We start from the raw sequence: 14,001 nt of genomic DNA on the forward strand, positions 1-14,001 counted from the left end.
GCTGGACGAATATGTGACAGAACAACTAGGTCCTAAACAACTATAGCCTAAACCACTACTGCTAAACAACTAAAAAGTCTCTACAACTAAGTACTGAACAACTACTGTCTGAACAACTACTGTGTCTGAATAACAATTGCCTGAACAACTAATATATATATATATTCTAAACAACTAATAAACCATAAAAACCAAAAGGAAAACCTTACCTTAAAATTAGTTGTTTAGGCAATTGTTATTCAGACACAGTAGTTGTTCAGACAGTAGTTGTTCAGTACTTAGTTGTAGAGACTTTTTAGTTGTTTAGCAGTAGTGGTTCAGGCAAGTAGTGGTTTAGACCTAGTTGTTCAGGATGTTTCCCAGCTGGACTCTCACTCCTAGAGGTGACCCCTCACATCAGCACTGAGCTGGCCTCTCACCCCACAGCTGACCCCTCACATCAGCACTGAGCTGGACTCTCACTCCTAGAGGTGACCCCTCACATCAGCACTGAGATGGACTCTCACTCCACAGCTGACCCCTCACATCAGCACTGAGCTGGACTCTCACTCTACAGCTGATCCCTCACATCAGCACTGAGCTGGCCTCTCACTCCTAGATGTGACCCCTCACATCAGCGCTGAGCTGGCCTCTCACTCCTAGAGGTGACCCCTCACATCAGCACTGAGCTGGACTCTCACTCCAAGAGGTGACCCCTCACATCAGCGCTAAGCTGGCTTCTCACTCCTAGATGTGACCCCTCACACCAGCACTGAGCTGGACTCTCACTCCTAGAGGTGACCCCTCACATCAGCACTGAGCTGGACTCTCACTCCACAGCTGAACCCTCACATCAGCACTGAGCTGGACTCTCACCCCACAGCTGAACCCTCACACCAGCACTGAGCTGGACTCTCACTCCTAGAGGTGACCCCTCACACCAGCACTGAGCTGGGCTCTCACTCCTAGAGGTGACCCCTCACATCAGCACTGAGCTGGACTCTCACTCCTAGAGGTGACCCCTCACATCAGCACTGAGCTGGACTCTCACTCCTAGAGGTGACCCCTCACATCAGCACTGAGCTGGACTCTCAGTCCTAGAGGTGACCCCTCACATCAGCACTGAGCTGGCCTCTCACCCCACAGCTGACCCCTCACATCAGCACTAAGCTGGACTCTCACTCCTAGAGGTGACTCCTCACATCAGCACTGAGATGGACTCTCACTCCACAGTTGACCCCTCACATCAGCACTGAGCTGGACTCTCACTCTACAGCTGATCCCTCACATCAGCACTGAGCTGGCCTCTCACTCCTAGAGGTGACCCCCTCACATCAGCGCTGAGCTGGCCTCTCACTCCTAGAGGTGACCCCTCACATCAGCACTGAGCTGGACTCTCACTCCTAGAGGTGACCCCTCACATCAGCGCTGAGCTGGCTTCTCACTCCTAGAGGTGACCCCTCACACCAGCACTGAGCTGGACTCTCACTCCTAGAGGTGACCCCTCACATCAGCACTGAGCTGGGATCTCACTCCTAGAGGTGAACCCTCACATCAGCACTGAGCTGGACTCTCACTCCTAGAGGTGACCCCTCACATCAGCACTGAGCTGGACTCTCACTCCACAGCTGAACCCTCACATCAGCACTGAGCTGGACTCTCACCCCACAGCTGAACCCTCACACCAGCACTGAGCTGGACTCTCACTCCTAGAGGTGACCCCTCACACCAGCACTGAGCTGGGCTCTCACTCCTAGAGGTGACCCCTCACATCAGCACTGAGCTGGACTCTCACTCCTAGAGGTGACCCTCACATCAGCACTGAGCTGGCCTCTCACTCCCAGAGGTGACCCCTCACATCAGCACTGAGCTGGCCTCTCACTCCCAGAGGTGACCCCTCACATCAGCACTGAGCTGGCCTCTCACTCCACAGCTGACCCCTCACATCAGCACCGAGCTGGACTCTCACTCCTAGAGGTGACCCCTCACATCAGCACTGAGATGGACTCTCACTCCTAGAGGTGACCCCTCACATCAGCAATGAGCTGGGCTCTCACTCCTAGAGGTGACCCCTCATATCAGCACTGAGCTGGACTCTCACTCCTAGAGGTGACCCCTCACATCAGTACTGAGCTGGCCTCTCACCCCACAGCTGAAACCTCACATCAGCACAGAGCTGGACTCTCACTCCTAGGGGTGACCCCTCACATCACTACTGAGCTGGGCTCTCACTCCACTGCTGACCCCTCACATCAGCACTGAGCTGGACTCTCACTCCTAGAAGTGACCCCTCACACCAGCATTGAGCTGGGCTCTCACTCCGAGAGGTGACCTCTCACACCAGCACTGAGCTGGGCTCTCACTCCTAGAGGTGACCTCTCACATCAGCACTGAGCTGGGATCTCACTCCTAGAGGTGACCCCTCACATCAGCACTGAGCTGGACTCTCACTCCTAGAGGTGACCCCTCACATCAGCACTGAGCTGGACTCTCACTCCACAGCTGAACCCTCACATCAGCACTGAGCTGGACTCTCACCCCACAGCTGAACCCTCACACCAGCACTGAGCTGGACTCTCACTCCTAGAGGTGACCCCTCACACCAGCACTGAGCTGGGCTCTCACTACTAGAGGTGACCCCTCATATCAGCGCTGAGCTGGACTCTCACTCCTAGAGGTGAGCCCTCACATCAGCACTGAGCTGGACTCTCACTCCACAGATGAACCCTCACATCAGCACTGAGCTGGACTCTCACCCCACAGCTGAACCCTCACATCAGCATTGAGCTGGGCTCTCACTCCTAGAGGTGACCCCTCACATCAGCACTGAGCTGGACTCTCACCCCAGAGGTGACCCCTCACATCAGCACTGAGGTGGCCTCTCACTCCTAGAGGTGACCCCTCACATCAGCACTGAGCTGGCCTCTCACTCCTAGAGGTGACCCCTCACATCAGCACTGAGCTGGACTCTTACCCCACATCTGACCCCTCACATCAGCACTGAGCTGGACTCTCACTCCTAGAGGTGACCCCTCACATCAGCACTGAGCTGGGCTCTCATTTCTAGAGGTGACCCCTCACATAAGCACTGAGCTGGACTCTCACTCCTAGAGGTTACCCCTCACATCAGCACTGAGCTGGACTCTCACTCCTAGAGGTGACCCCTCACATCAGCACTGAGCTGGCCTCTCACCCCACAGCTGACCCCTCACATCAGCACTGAGCTGGACTCTCACTCCTAGAGGTGACCCCTCACATCAGCACTGAGATGGACTCTCACTCCACAGCTGACCCCTCACATCAGCACTGAGATGGACTCTCACTCTACAGCTGATCCCTCACATCAGCACTGAGCTGGCCTCTCACTCCTAGATGTGACCCCTCACATCAGCGCTGAGCTGGCCTCTCACTCCTAGAGGTGACCCCTCACATCAGCACTGAGCTGGACTCTCACTCCAAGAGGTGACCTCTCACATCAGCGCTAAGCTGGCTTCTCACTCCTAGAGGTGACCCCTCACACCAGCACTGAGCTGGACTCTCACTCCTAGAGGTGACCCCTCACATCAGCACTGAGCTGGACTCTCACTCCATAGCTGAACCCTCACATCAGCACTGAGCTGGACTCTCACCCCACAGCTGAACCCTCACACCAGCACTGAGCTGGACTCTCACTCCTAGAGGTGACCCCTCACACCAGCACTGAGCTGGGCTCTCACTCCTAGAGGTGACCCCTCACATCAGCACTGAGCTGGACTCTCACTCCTAGAGGTGACCCCTCACATCAGCACTGAGCTGGACTCTCAGTCCTAGAGGTGACCCCTCACATCAGCACTGAGCTGGCCTCTCACCCCACAGCTGACCCCTCACATCAGCACTAAGCTGGACTCTCACTCCTAGAGGTGACCCCTCACATCAGCACTGAGATGGACTCTCACTCCACAGTTGACCCCTCACATCAGCACTGAGCTGGACTCTCACTCTACAGCTGATCCCTCACATCAGCACTGAGCTGGCCTCTCACTCCTAGAGGTGACCCCCTCACATCAGCGCTGAGCTGGCCTCTCACTCCTAGAGGTGACCCCTCACACCAGCACTGAGCTGGGCTCTCACTACTAGAGGTGACCCCTCACATCAGCACTGAGCTGGACTCTCACTCCTAGAGGTGAGCCCTCACATCAGCACTGAGCTGGACTCTCACTCCACAGATGAACCCTCACATCAGCACTGAGCTGGACTCTCACCCCACAACTGAACCCTCACATCAGCATTGAGCTGGGCTCTCACTCCTAGAGGTGACCCCTCACATCAGCACTGAGCTGGACTCTCACCCCAGAGGTGACCCCTCACATCAGCACTGAGCTGGCCTCTCACTCCTAGAGGTGACCCCTCACATCAGCACTGAGCTGGCCTCTCACTCCTAGAGGTGACCCCTCACATCAGGACTGAGCTGGACTCTTACCCCACAGCTGACCCCTCACATCAGCACTGAGCTGGACTCTCACTCCTAGAGGTGACCCCTCACATCAGCACTGAGCTGGGCTCTCATTTCTAGAGGTGACCCCTCACATCAGCACTGAGCTGGACTCTCACTCCTAGAGGTTACCCCTCACATCAGCACTGAGCTGGACTCTCACTCCTAGAGGTGACCCCTCACATCAGCACTGAGCTGGCCTCTCACCCCACAGCTGACCCCTCACATCAGCACTGAGCTGGACTCTCACTCCTAGAGGTGACCCCTCACATCAGCACTGAGATGGACTCTCACTCCACAGCTGACCCCTCACATCAGCACTGAGCTGGACTCTCACTCCTAGATGTGACCCCTCACATCAGCGCTGAGCTGGCCTCTCACTCCTAGAGGTGACCCCTCACATCAGCACTGAGCTGGACTCTCACTCCAAGAGGTGACCCCTCACATCAGCGCTAAGCTGGCTTCTCACTCCTAGAGGTGACCCCTCACACCAGCACTGAGCTGGACTCTCACTCCTAGAGGTGACCCCTCACATCAGCACTGAGCTGGACTCTCACTCCACAGCTGAACCCTCACATCAGCACTGAGCTGGACTCTCACCCCACAGCTGAACCCTCACACCAGCACTGAGCTGGACTCTCACTCCTAGAGGTGACCCCTCACACCAGCACTGAGCTGGGCTCTCACTCCTAGAGGTGACCCCTCACATCAGCACTGAGCTGGACTCTCACTCCTAGAGGTGACCCCTCACATCAGCACTGAGCTGGACTCTCAGTCCTAGAGGTGACCCCTCACATCAGCACTGAGCTGGCCTCTCACCCCACAGCTGACCCCTCACATCAGCACTAAGCTGGACTCTCACTCCTAGAGGTGACCCCTCACATCAGCACTGAGATGGACTCTCACTCCACAGTTGACCCCTCACATCAGCACTGAGCTGGACTCTCACTCTACAGCTGATCCCTCACATCAGCACTGAGCTGGCCTCTCACTCCTAGAGGTGACCCCTCACATCAGCGCTAAGCTGGCTTCTCACTCCTAGAGGTGACCCCTCACACCAGCACTGAGCTGGACTCTCACTCCTAGAGGTGACCCCTCACATCAGCACTGAGCTGGACTCTCACTCCACAGCTGAACCCTCACATCAGCACTGAGCTGGACTCTCACCCCACAGCTGAACCCTCACACCAGCACTGAGCTGGACTCTCACTCCTAGAGGTGACCCCTCACATCAGCACTGAGCTGGACTCTCACTCCACAGCTGAACCCTCACATCAGCACTGAGCTGGACTCTCACCCCACAGCTGAACCCTCACACCAGCACTGAGCTGGACTCTCACTCCTAGAGGTGACCCCTCACACCAGCACTGAGCTGGGCTCTCACTCCTAGAGGTGACCCCTCACATCAGCACTGAGCTGGACTCTCACTCCTAGAGGTGACCCCTCACATCAGCACTGAGCTGGACTCTCAGTCCTAGAGGTGTCCCCTCACATCAGCACTGAGCTGGCCTCTCACCCCACAGCTGACCCCTCACATCAGCACTAAGCTGGACTCTCACTCCTAGAGGTGACCCCTCACATCAGCACTGAGATGGACTCTCACTCCACAGTTGACCCCTCACATCAGCACTGAGCTGGACTCTCACTCTACAGCTGATCCCTCACATCAGCACTGAGCTGGCCTCTCACTCCTAGAGGTGACCCCCTCACATCAGCGCTGAGCTGGCCTCTCACTCCTAGAGGTGACCCCTCACATCAGCACTGAGCTGGACTCTCACTCCTAGAGGTGACCCCTCACATCAGCGCTGAGCTGGCTTCTCACTCCTAGAGGTGACCCCTCACACCAGCACTGAGCTGGACTCTCACTCCTAGAGGTGACCCCTCACATCAGCACTGAGCTGGGATCTCACTCCTAGAGGTGAACCCTCACATCAGCACTGAGCTGGACTCTCACTCCTAGAGGTGACCCCTCACATCAGCACTGAGCTGGACTCTCACTCCACAGCTGAACCCTCACATCAGCACTGAGCTGGCCTCTCACCCCACAGCTGACCCCTCACATCAGCACTAAGCTGGACTCTCACTCCTAGAGGTGACCCCTCACATCAGCACTGAGATGGACTCTCACTCCACAGTTGACCCCTCACATCAGCACTGAGCTGGACTCTCACTCTACAGCTGATCCCTCACATCAGCACTGAGCTGGCCTCTCACTCCTAGAGGTGACCCCCTCACATCAGCGCTGAGCTGGTCTCTCACTCCTAGAGGTGACCCCTCACATCAGCACTGAGCTGGCCTCTCACTCCTAGAGGTGACCCCTCACATCAGCACTGAGCTGGACTCTTACCCCACAGCTGACCCCTCACATCAGCACTGAGCTGGACTCTCACTCCTAGAGGTGACCCCTCACATCAGCACTGAGCTGGGCTCTCATTTCTAGAGGTGACCCCTCACATCAGCACTGAGCTGGACTCTCACTCCTAGAGGTTACCCCTCACATCAGCACTGAGCTGGACGAATATGTGACAGAACAACTAGGTCCTAAACAACTATAGCCTAAACCACTACTGCTAAACAACTAAAAAGTCTCTACAACTAAGTACTGAACAACTACTGTCTGAACAACTACTGTGTCTGAATAACAATTGCCTGAACAACTAATATATATATATATTCTAAACAACTAATAAACCATAAAAACCAAAAGGAAAACCTTACCTTAAAATTAGTTGTTTAGGCAATTGTTATTCAGACACAGTAGTTGTTCAGACAGTAGTTGTTCAGTACTTAGTTGTAGAGACTTTTTAGTTGTTTAGCAGTAGTGGTTCAGGCAAGTAGTGGTTTAGACCTAGTTGTTCAGGATGTTTCCCAGCTGGACTCTCACTCCTAGAGGTGACCCCTCACATCAGCACTGAGCTGGCCTCTCACCCCACAGCTGACCCCTCACATCAGCACTGAGCTGGACTCTCACTCCTAGAGGTGACCCCTCACATCAGCACTGAGATGGACTCTCACTCCACAGCTGACCCCTCACATCAGCACTGAGCTGGACTCTCACTCTACAGCTGATCCCTCACATCAGCACTGAGCTGGCCTCTCACTCCTAGATGTGACCCCTCACATCAGCGCTGAGCTGGCCTCTCACTCCTAGAGGTGACCCCTCACATCAGCACTGAGCTGGACTCTCACTCCAAGAGGTGACCCCTCACATCAGCGCTAAGCTGGCTTCTCACTCCTAGATGTGACCCCTCACACCAGCACTGAGCTGGACTCTCACTCCTAGAGGTGACCCCTCACATCAGCACTGAGCTGGACTCTCACTCCACAGCTGAACCCTCACATCAGCACTGAGCTGGACTCTCACCCCACAGCTGAACCCTCACACCAGCACTGAGCTGGACTCTCACTCCTAGAGGTGACCCCTCACACCAGCACTGAGCTGGGCTCTCACTCCTAGAGGTGACCCCTCACATCAGCACTGAGCTGGACTCTCACTCCTAGAGGTGACCCCTCACATCAGCACTGAGCTGGACTCTCACTCCTAGAGGTGACCCCTCACATCAGCACTGAGCTGGACTCTCAGTCCTAGAGGTGACCCCTCACATCAGCACTGAGCTGGCCTCTCACCCCACAGCTGACCCCTCACATCAGCACTAAGCTGGACTCTCACTCCTAGAGGTGACTCCTCACATCAGCACTGAGATGGACTCTCACTCCACAGTTGACCCCTCACATCAGCACTGAGCTGGACTCTCACTCTACAGCTGATCCCTCACATCAGCACTGAGCTGGCCTCTCACTCCTAGAGGTGACCCCCTCACATCAGCGCTGAGCTGGCCTCTCACTCCTAGAGGTGACCCCTCACATCAGCACTGAGCTGGACTCTCACTCCTAGAGGTGACCCCTCACATCAGCGCTGAGCTGGCTTCTCACTCCTAGAGGTGACCCCTCACACCAGCACTGAGCTGGACTCTCACTCCTAGAGGTGACCCCTCACATCAGCACTGAGCTGGGATCTCACTCCTAGAGGTGAACCCTCACATCAGCACTGAGCTGGACTCTCACTCCTAGAGGTGACCCCTCACATCAGCACTGAGCTGGACTCTCACTCCACAGCTGAACCCTCACATCAGCACTGAGCTGGACTCTCACCCCACAGCTGAACCCTCACACCAGCACTGAGCTGGACTCTCACTCCTAGAGGTGACCCCTCACACCAGCACTGAGCTGGGCTCTCACTCCTAGAGGTGACCCCTCACATCAGCACTGAGCTGGACTCTCACTCCTAGAGGTGACCCTCACATCAGCACTGAGCTGGCCTCTCACTCCCAGAGGTGACCCCTCACATCAGCACTGAGCTGGCCTCTCACTCCCAGAGGTGACCCCTCACATCAGCACTGAGCTGGCCTCTCACTCCACAGCTGACCCCTCACATCAGCACCGAGCTGGACTCTCACTCCTAGAGGTGACCCCTCACATCAGCACTGAGATGGACTCTCACTCCTAGAGGTGACCCCTCACATCAGCAATGAGCTGGGCTCTCACTCCTAGAGGTGACCCCTCATATCAGCACTGAGCTGGACTCTCACTCCTAGAGGTGACCCCTCACATCAGTACTGAGCTGGCCTCTCACCCCACAGCTGAAACCTCACATCAGCACAGAGCTGGACTCTCACTCCTAGGGGTGACCCCTCACATCACTACTGAGCTGGGCTCTCACTCCACTGCTGACCCCTCACATCAGCACTGAGCTGGACTCTCACTCCTAGAAGTGACCCCTCACACCAGCATTGAGCTGGGCTCTCACTCCGAGAGGTGACCTCTCACACCAGCACTGAGCTGGGCTCTCACTCCTAGAGGTGACCTCTCACATCAGCACTGAGCTGGGATCTCACTCCTAGAGGTGACCCCTCACATCAGCACTGAGCTGGACTCTCACTCCTAGAGGTGACCCCTCACATCAGCACTGAGCTGGACTCTCACTCCACAGCTGAACCCTCACATCAGCACTGAGCTGGACTCTCACCCCACAGCTGAACCCTCACACCAGCACTGAGCTGGACTCTCACTCCTAGAGGTGACCCCTCACACCAGCACTGAGCTGGGCTCTCACTACTAGAGGTGACCCCTCATATCAGCGCTGAGCTGGACTCTCACTCCTAGAGGTGAGCCCTCACATCAGCACTGAGCTGGACTCTCACTCCACAGATGAACCCTCACATCAGCACTGAGCTGGACTCTCACCCCACAGCTGAACCCTCACATCAGCATTGAGCTGGGCTCTCACTCCTAGAGGTGACCCCTCACATCAGCACTGAGCTGGACTCTCACCCCAGAGGTGACCCCTCACATCAGCACTGAGGTGGCCTCTCACTCCTAGAGGTGACCCCTCACATCAGCACTGAGCTGGCCTCTCACTCCTAGAGGTGACCCCTCACATCAGCACTGAGCTGGACTCTTACCCCACATCTGACCCCTCACATCAGCACTGAGCTGGACTCTCACTCCTAGAGGTGACCCCTCACATCAGCACTGAGCTGGGCTCTCATTTCTAGAGGTGACCCCTCACATCAGCACTGAGCTGGACTCTCACTCCTAGAGGTGACCCCTCACATCAGCACTGAGCTGGACTCTCACTCCTAGAGGTGACCCTTCACATCAGCACTGAGCTGGCCTCTCACCCCACAGCTGACCCCTCACACCAGCACTGAGCTGGCCTCTCACTCCACAGCTGACCCCTCACACTCTCACTCCACAACTGACCCCTCACATCAGCACTGAGATGGACTCTCACTCCACAGCTGACCCCTCACATCAGCACTGAGCTGGACTCTCACTCTACAGCTGATCCCTCACATCAGCACTGAGCTGGCCTCTCACTCCTAGATGTGACCCCTCACATCAGCGCTGAGCTGGCCTCTCACTCCTAGAGGTGACCCCTCACATCAGCACTGAGCTGGACTCTCACTCCAAGAGGTGACCCCTCACATCAGCGCTAAGCTGGCTTCTCACTCCTAGAGGTGACCCCTCACACCAGCACTGAACTGGACTCTCACTCCTAGAGGTGACCCCTCACATCAGCACTGAGCTGGACTCTCACTCCACAGCTGAACCCTCACATCAGCACTGAGCTGGACTCTCACCCCACAGCTGAACCCTCACACCAGCACTGAGCTGGACTCTCACTCCAAGAGGTGACCCCTCACACCAGCACTGAGCTGGGCTCTCACTCCTAGAGGTGACCCCTCACATCAGCACTGAGCTGGACTCTCACTCCTAGAGGTGACCCCTCACATCAGCACTGAGCTGGACTCTCACTCCTAGAGGTGACCCCTCACATCAGCACTGAGCTGGACTCTCAGTCCTAGAGGTGACCCCTCACATCAGCACTGAGCTGGCCTCTCACCCCACAGCTGACCCCTCACATCAGCACTGAGCTGGACTCTCACTCCTAGAGGTGACCCCTCACATCAGCACTGAGATGGACTCTCACTCCACAGTTGACCCCTCACATCAGCACTGAGCTGGACTCTCACTCTACAGCTGATCCCTCACATCAGCACTGAGCTGGCCTCTCACTCCTAGAGGTGACCCCCTCACATCAGCGCTGAGCTGGCCTCTCACTCCTAGAGGTGACCCCTCACATCAGCACTGAGCTGGACTCTCACTCCTAGAGGTGACCCCTCACATCAGCGCTGAGCTGGCTTCTCACTCCTAGAGGTGACCCCTCACACCAGCACTGAGCTGGACTCTCACTCCTAGAGGTGACCCCTCACATCAGCACTGAGCTGGGATCTCACTCCTAGACGTGACCCCTCACATCAGCACTGAGCTGGACTCTCACTCCTAGAGGTGACCCCTCACATCAGCACTGAGCTGGACTCTCACTCCACAGCTGAACCCTCACATCAGCACTGAGCTGGACTCTCACCCCACAGCTGAACCCTCACACCAGCACTGAGCTGGACTCTCACTCCTAGAGGTGACCCCTCACACCAGCACTGAGCTGGGCTCTCACTCCTAGAGGTGACCCCTCACATCAGCACTGAGCTGGACTCTCACTCCTAGAGGTGACCCCTCACATCAGCACTGAGCTGGACTCTCACTCCACAGCTGAACCCTCACATCAGCACTGAGCTGGACTCTCACCCCACAGCTGAACCCTCACATCAGCATTGAGCTGGGCTCTCACTCCTAGAGGTGACCCCTCAAATCAGCACTGAGCTGGACTCTCACCCCAGAGGTGACCCCTCACATCAGCGCTGAGCTGGCCTCTCACTCCTAGAGGTGACCACTCACACCAGCGCTGAGCTGGGCTCTCACTCCTAGAGGTGACCCCTCACATCAGCGCTGAGCTGGGCTCTCACTCCTAGAGGTGACCCCTCACATCAGCGCTGAGCTGGGCTCTCACTCCTAGAGGTGACCTCTCACATCAGCACTGAGCTGGACTCTCACTCCTAGAGGTGAAGCTCACATCAGCACTGAGCTGGCCTCTCACTCCACAGCTGACGCCTCACATCAGCACAGAGCTGGACTCTCACTCCTAGAGGTGACCCCTCATATCAGCACTGAGCTGGACTCTCACTCCACAGCTGACCCCTCACATCAGCACTGAGCTGGACTCTCACTCCACAGCTGATCCCTCTCATCAGCACTGAGCTGGACTCTCACTCCTAGAGGTGACCCCTCACATCAGCCCTGAGCTGGACTCTCACTCCTAGAGGTGACCCCTCACATCAGCACTGAGCTGGACTCTCACTCCACAGCTGACCCCTCACATCAGCACTGAGCTGGACTCTCACTCCTAGAGGTGACCCCTCACATCAGCACTGAGCTGGACTCTCACTCCTAGAGGTGACCCTCCACATCAGCACTGAGCTGGACTCTCACTCCTAGAGGTGACCCCTCACATCAGCACTGAGCTAGCCTCTCACTCCTAGAGGTGACCCCTCACATCAGCACTGAGCTGGACTCTCACTCCTAGAGGTGACCTCTCACATCAGCCCTGAGCTGGACTCTCACTCCACAGCTGACCCCTCACATCAGCACTGAGCTGGACTCTCACTCCTAGAGGTGACCCCTCACATCAGCACTGAGCTGGCCTCTCACTCCTAGAGGTGACCCCTCACATCAGCAATGAGCTGGACTCTCACTCCTAGAGGTGACCCTCACATCAGCACTGAGCTGGCCTCTCACTCCCAGAGGTGACCCCTCACATCAGCACTGAGCTGGCCTCTCACTCCACAGCTGACCCCTCACATCAGCACTGAGCTGGACTCTCACTCCTAGAGGTGACCCCTCACATCAGCACTGAGCTGGACTCTCACTCCTAGAGGTGACCCCTCACATCAGCAATGAGCTGGGCTCTCACTCCTAGAGGTGACCCCTCACATCAGCACTGAGCTGGAGTCTCACTCCTAGAGGTGACCCCTCACATCAGCACTGAGCTGGCCTCTCACCCCACAGCTGAAACCTCACATCAGCACTGAGCTGGACTCTCACTCCTAGGGGTGTCCCCTCACATCACCACTGAGCTGGGCTCTCACTCCACTGCTGACCCCTCACATCAGCACTGAGCTGGACTCTCACTCCTAGAAGTGACCCCTCACACCAGCATTGAGCTGGGCTCTCACTCCGAGAGGTGACCTCTCACACCAGCACTGAGCTGGGCTCTCACTCCTAGAGGTGACCTCTCACATCAGCACTGAGCTGGGATCTCACTCCTAGAGGTGACCGCTCACATCAGCACTGAGCTGGACTCTCACTCCTAGAGGTGACCCCTCACATCAGCACTGAGCTGGACTCTCACTCCACAGCTGAACCCTCACATCAGCACTGAGCTGGACTCTCACCCCACAGCTGAACCCTCACACCAGCACTGAGCTGGACTCTCACTCCTAGAGGTGACCCCTCACACCAGCACTGAGCTGGGCTCTCACTCCTAGAGGTGACCCCTCACATCAGCACTGACCTGGACTCTCACTCCACAGCTGACCCCTCACATCAGCACTGAGCTGGACTCTCACTCCTAGAGGTGACCCCTCACATCAGCACTGAGCTGGACTCTCACTCCTAGAGGTGACCCCCCACATCAGCACTGAGCTGGACTCTCACTCCTAGAGGTGACCCCTCACATCAGCACTGAGCTGGACTCTCACTCCTAGAGGTGACCTCTCACATCAGCCCTGAGCTGGACTCTCACTCCACAGCTGAACCCTCACATCAGCACTGAGCTGGACTCTCACCCCACAGCTGAACCCTCACACCAGCACTGAGCTGGACTCTCACTCCTAGAGGTGACCCCTCACACCAGCACTGAGCTGGGCTCTCACTCCTAGAGGTGACCCCTCACATCAGCACTGAGCTGGACTCTCACTCCACAGCTGAACCCTCACATCAGCACTGAGCTGGACTCTCACCCCACAGCTGAACCCTCACACCAGCACTGAGCTGGACTCTCACTCCTAGAGGTGACCCCTCACATCAGCGCTGAGCTGGGCTCTCACTCCTAGAGGTGACCCCTCACATCAGCGCTGAGCTGGGCTCTCACT

The sequence above is a fragment of the Pleurodeles waltl genome, chromosome 6 (genome assembly GCF_031143425.1).
Source record: "Pleurodeles waltl isolate 20211129_DDA chromosome 6, aPleWal1.hap1.20221129, whole genome shotgun sequence".
NCBI lineage: Eukaryota > Metazoa > Chordata > Amphibia > Caudata > Salamandridae > Pleurodeles > Pleurodeles waltl.